The sequence below is a fragment of the Dermochelys coriacea genome, chromosome 1 (assembly GCF_009764565.3).
Source record: "Dermochelys coriacea isolate rDerCor1 chromosome 1, rDerCor1.pri.v4, whole genome shotgun sequence".
Lineage (NCBI taxonomy): Eukaryota > Metazoa > Chordata > Testudines > Dermochelyidae > Dermochelys > Dermochelys coriacea.
Window position 1 is genome coordinate 242,324,798 of NC_050068.2, and position 6,000 is coordinate 242,330,797.

General features: G+C 43.7%; 1 protein-coding gene across 1 annotated transcript in view; it reads right to left on the minus strand.

Annotated features, from left to right (window-relative positions):
- The window catches only part of ADIPOR2 (adiponectin receptor 2), a 73,046-nt gene extending 67,337 nt beyond the window's left edge, over positions 1-5,709 (minus strand). The window contains exon 1 of the mRNA XM_038418452.2: positions 5,384-5,709. The gene's annotated coding sequence lies outside the window, so the exon portion shown is untranslated. The remainder of the gene's footprint in view (positions 1-5,383) is intronic.
- Between the last annotated feature and the right edge of the window lie 291 nt (positions 5,710-6,000).

Sequence of the window (6,000 nt, forward strand, 5' to 3'; positions counted from 1 at the left end):
AAGCACTCCTTTTCTTTTTACTACATTTCCAAGCAATTCAAGTAAACATGCAGATTTTATAGCACTTAGAGACAAGCTTCAAACAGAAAGCTTTCACTCCGCTATAATTGTTTGTATTACAGTAACAGTCGGGTGCCAGGTACTTTTGGCCAGTACTCCAGCCGCTCCAAAGCCCTCTTTTTCCTTCTGTTAGCAGTGCCTGGTTTTATCTTCTGTTCTCGGAGGGCTTCATTAGCCCTGCTAATAGTGAGTTACAGCAAGTGTCATATTCCCAGAGGACTCCATTAAATTTCATGGCCAAAGCCGAGTACTGTAATGATACTGAAATCCATCCTAATGGAAGTTTTCCCTACATGGACATAACTTCATGCCAGGAACCCTGCACTGAACTATAGGTGTAAGGATGCGTTTCTGCAAGTAATCCTGCATTATAAGTCACATGACCCCCATAACCAGCCTGTCAGCATCTAAGATTGCCCATCATTCAAGGGCTTTTAATTTGCTGAATGTTGTCTCAAACAGCTCTTAGAAAACTGGGAAGAGCCTGATGGACTGGAAAGAAAGAGGCTACTATTCCTCCATGAGGAACGTTTCATTACAGCAGTACACACAGACCCCTAATTCTGGAAAAGGGGAAAGGAACTCTTACAATGAATACATGCCACCATGCATACAACATATTTTATCTAATCTGCTCATCTTTATTCCATGGCTGTCTCAGCTCTATAACAGATGGGCTCTAGACTTGTTTAGTAGTGCTTGAGTAGACACCAACATTTAGACTGTGAAAAATTGTTTTTTTTAGCCACTCCCTTCTTCCCCCACACCAGGATCTGACTCAAACACACAGTGATTTAGATGTTTCCATGCAGTGTTGGAAATTCAAACAAAATAGCACCATGTGTGCCAAGAAGGAGTAAAACTGACTAGTAAATTAAATCATTTAAAACTGAAATCTAAAATGAGTTAACATGTGCAAGGAAAAGTTTGTTTTTAAGTTATCAATGTTGAAAGTGCTCATTTAAATTCCTGAGCTCCCTAACTCTGCCAGTGCTCCCCTGTTTAAGTTCAATGATTCATCACCTCTCAAACCAAGGCCATATCTACACTACAGGTGCTACAGCAGCACCGGTACAGGCTGCAGCTACACCACTGTAGTGCCACAGCACAGATGCTTCCTACAGCAACAGAAGGGTTTTTCCATCACTGTAGGTAATCTACCTCTAAGAGCCTGTAAGAATTATTCCACTGATCTAGCCACATACACAGTGGATTATGTCAGCACAGCTGTGGTGCTCAGGGATGTGACTTTCACACCATGGAACACTGTAGTTACTTTGACCTAACTTTTACGCGTAGACCAGACCCAAGGGAAAACCAGCCTTAGCAGATGAAACTACTTTCCAGAAGGCAGCCAGCAATACATTTCACACTGACCACAACCTTGCAATATAATAAATAGTTTTTTTGCCATTTCACCTGTCCTCAAAGTAAACCTGGAGGTTTGTCCTGTTAGCCTGAACTGGGTTAAATTAGGCCTTTTATTTCTACATCAGACAATTCAGATAGCTTGCCCGATAAGCACACATCTTGTAACATTTACGCTCCAGCTAGTTTTTGTGATTGATCTTCTGACATTAAAATCACAAGTCTCAGATTCCAGACCGACTACACGGTTGCTGCCAAGTGGAGGGTATACACAACCCTTCCACACATCTTATTGCAGGGCTTTGAAGAGGTTCTCTTCTTGCTTCGAATAAACTATGCTCTGAAAATAGGATGCTGTGTACTGAACCCATGTGATCTGATAACTAACAGAGGCTTCTATTATTCAAAAAGTGAATGCAGGGGGGAGGGAGGGAAGAAGTCTAGCAACTAGCCATTTTCAATGAGTAAGAATGGGTGGCCAAAAACAAAATTAATTTTGCCACCACACCCTTATTTTTTACAAACTGATTTATCAAGACCAATTAATTGCTTAAAAAAAAAAAAAAAAAAAACAGAGCCACTAACCCACCATCCAGGCACAACCCCACCAAATCAGTGTGTCTGCTGAAAGCAAGGGGAAAATGTTTAAAACAAATTCAATTTTATATTTCCAAAGCTCTATCAAAGAACGAAAAGATTTAAAGTGATACAGTCTTTCCCTCAAACACTTTCCCCAAAGGGTTTTTCATAACTGCTTCAGACTCCTTTCTCAGCTACCCACCGAAGAACTAAAGTTCAGACTCTCAAACCATAAATACATTAGCCTTTGAAAAAATGACTTCTTTACATTTTCAAATGTAAATTTTACTTAGACACTTGGTTCATTAAGTACATTACTTAATGCAAACCCTGACGACTTCCCCCACAAAATTTCTTTGTCTACACACCAGAAAAATCTTGACAAACAGGGTCTCTGGAGAGGGAGAAGCAAGTCTATTCCTTTCATATATTTCACAGAATGATTATACAACTACATAACCTTTAAATGACTTTTCAGAAATCTAATAGTGTTCTAATACTTAGTACATTGGGACACAAGAATGTTGCAGCATCTGAAACAGCAGCTCAAGTGCTGGTCTGATGAGACCATCAGAGGGGCCTCATTTTTTATTTTGTAATCTGCTGGAATGAAGCAAGATCACTGAAAACTCACCCACAAATCAATTGAAGGTTCTCTATGGTCAGTTTTCACTAAGTGAAAGAGAAGACACTAGCATTATGAGCCCACTGCCAAGTGCTGTTGCTGATAACCACCCCTTCACTACCTGATCAATGGCAACTCAGGCACCTGTACAAACAGGCTTTTAAGACCTCTTGTGATGTCTTGTCCTTTACACCCAGTGTACAGGGGTTATAGTGGGGGCAAGAATCTCACCCACAATTGTTAAAATGATAATGGGTATCAGCGTCTGCCCACACTAGAACCACCACTATTACTACTCGTCATGGAACAGCACTGGTGAGAGAAGTTAGAAGAAAAATGGTCAAATTATTTAGACAGGACTTAAGACCTGATGAGGATTAACTAAACCGTTTCAGTAGTGAGGATAGTTAATGTTCCAAGGGTGACCATGTAGTGACCCAGTTAGCCATAAACATTACTAGTGTACTAAAGAGGTAGGTTATTTTACAATGAGAGGTTTCCAATTAGGAAAGCACCTTTATCATTGATGAGAAAACACTTGAACAACAAATCAGATCATTAAGAGAAAAACATTCACCATAAGAGTTGCTGCTATATCAGTCTGCCATAAAACAATCCCTTCCCCTCCTCACCTCACATTTTAAGTACACTTAGGAAAGATCAGTTTGATGGCCTGGACTGAGCTGGGATTGATAGTGGGACTGAGTCTTTCACCTCTACATCACTAGTTCAGATTCAGCCCAGCTCAATAGTTACCCTTCAGAGGCCAGATCAAATACTATGACATTTTACCATGCCTGAACTCTTGTCTACAATCTGATTTACTAACCTGGTTTAACAGGTTAGATTAGAATAAATAATAGTCAACATATCAACTATCACTGACATACTGCTAAACAGGACTGTCCTGTTCTACACTTACTACTAAGGTGATCTTTAGGCTGAATGCAGTTAACAGAACCATTGGCAAGTGTACAAATATGGTAAAAAGCGTCAGGATGTAGACAAGGCCTAAATTAAATGATTTATCAATAAAATCCCTACAAAAAACATGTCCACACAACAAAACCATCACCACAACCCCTGCTGGCCAAGTAACAAATGAGACAGGGTGACAAAGTTTCCTTCTCCCCAAAAGGCAGTCCTTCCAGACACAGCTGAAGCATGCAGAAGGGTGGTGTGGGGAAATTTACTCTGCTTTCTGCCTGTGATACACCTGAAATCCCAGGAGACAATTTCCAGTTGTCAATTCAGCACTTCTCAACACAAAAGTTAATAATTTTTCTGTTCTGAAGAATTGTAAAGACTGCGTTTGGTAAGGTAGGAAAGTTACACAGTACATAATTAAGAATGTCAAAAACTGATTTCTGGGGAGACCATAATTATTTCCCTCAGATGTTAAAGTGCTCCAACACTGAAGCCCCTCTACTTCCATACCCTCTTGCAGACAAACATGCCAAGTAAAGACTTCAAAAAGAGGATTATACCACAAGGACAATTTTAACAAATTAGATCCTTGAAGAGAAAATTAGGTACTCACCCAAAACCTCTGCAATTACACTAATAGGTGCAATTTTAAATAAGGAATAAATATGGAGAACAATTTCTGAAATGACAAATGTGCATGGCAGTTTACAGATGCAAGGTGGCAAAGTACATGTGTCAAAGAGGTTATAATACAATACTGAGTAATAGCTTAATATTTGTTGACATATAGCCCATATGGAGACACGTCCAAGAAGTCATTGAATCAATTCCACCTTTTTGTCATATAAAATTTAGGAATGTTCACGACGAAATGAGATTATTACTCAATGCTTTAAATATCCTGAAACACCTATAATATCCTCTACAGTCTACACGGAACAGTGACCCTCTCACCTTTTACATTTTTATTGTGGTGTTGTACATAATGGGTGAGCACTTGGTTGACTACATATCTTGGAAGTGTGTAGTAATACCACTTTTGTATCTCTGTACAGTGTTATAGCAAAAAAAAAAAATACAATTAATTTTTTAAAAACTAACTAATTTAAGTCTCAGTCATGACTGTTTAGGTTTTGTTTATTTGGCTGTACTGAGCTTTTCCTCCCACACAGAAAGTTTCCAGAGATTTGTTTCAGTGTCTCCCTCAATCTGCTGAACTACCTAATATTAATGCTGGAGTGTAGACAGGTTCCCAAGGGCAAGCAAACTCAAAGCCTTCTCTTATGTTACATATTCAAAAAAGAGTTTTATTCCACCTATAAGGAGCAGGAGGTAGAACCTCCCCTCCCCCCCCACACACACCCCCCCCCCCCAGACGGACAACAAAGTTCATAGCTTAGAAGAGGCTATGAGACGAGCTCCTGACCCACTTACAATGCTTCATCCATATAAAGCGCTCTTCAGCCAAGGATCTCAAAGGGCTTTATGGATGTAAGCAAACACGATTACTCCCAACTTGATTTCTCGCCTGCCCTAGTGCTGGCATCCGTTCCGGTATTTGCCGGGAATGGGGAGTCTCCCCAACCCTCCCACCTGGGTCCGCATCCCCTGCCCTGCCTCACCGGAGTGGGACGAAGGATGCCCCAGAGCCTTCCCAGCCGCTGGGGGCCGAGGCCAGGGACCCAGTACCAGAGCTCACGCCCAGCCAGGCCAGGCCAGGCCAGGGGGAACGACACGAGGAAGAGCCCAACCCGAGCCCCCTGCCCTTGTGGGGAAGGAGCCGCGTCCCAGCGTCCCTCCCCCGCGCAGGCCCCGGCTACCTACCCCCTTCCGGCTACCGCCTCCGTCCGCGCACTCAGGAGGCCCCACGGTGACAGCGCCTCCTCCGCCACAGGGAACGCCGCCGCCGCAACAGTCACCGCCTCCTCCCTTCCGCTCCACTGCCTTATTGCCTCGCTATTAGGACTTGCCCCAGAGCGTCATCATCTCACGGGCGGCCACAGCCAATGCCTACTCACGTCTCAAGGCACACGCGCAGGCCTCTACGGACGCCTGGTGGCTGAGATGCCAAAGTGTATCTTGGGGGCTGTAGTCAGACACTAGTCCGCGCCGGGCTGGGAGAGTATGAATGCGCATGTGCACGCAGCGCGCGGTGGGCCGCGGCGCTCGTGCGCTTTTACCCTGACCTTTAGTTCAGTTGCGTAACTTGCCAAGCCCTTCCTCAGGCTTGTTATAGCCGCGTGACCGGCATCACTCTTTGATTGGCTGAAGGAAGCTCGTGACGATCGCGCGGGCTTTTACTGTCTTGTGAGCGAAGCGCGCGCCGGGAGGCTTTTGAAACCTGAGTCGGCGGGGGCGGGAGCGGGAGCGGGAGCGGGAGCTTCCCGAGACTGCCTCGCAGACACACACGTTGCCTTCCTCTGCGGGAGCAGCCACCCCGT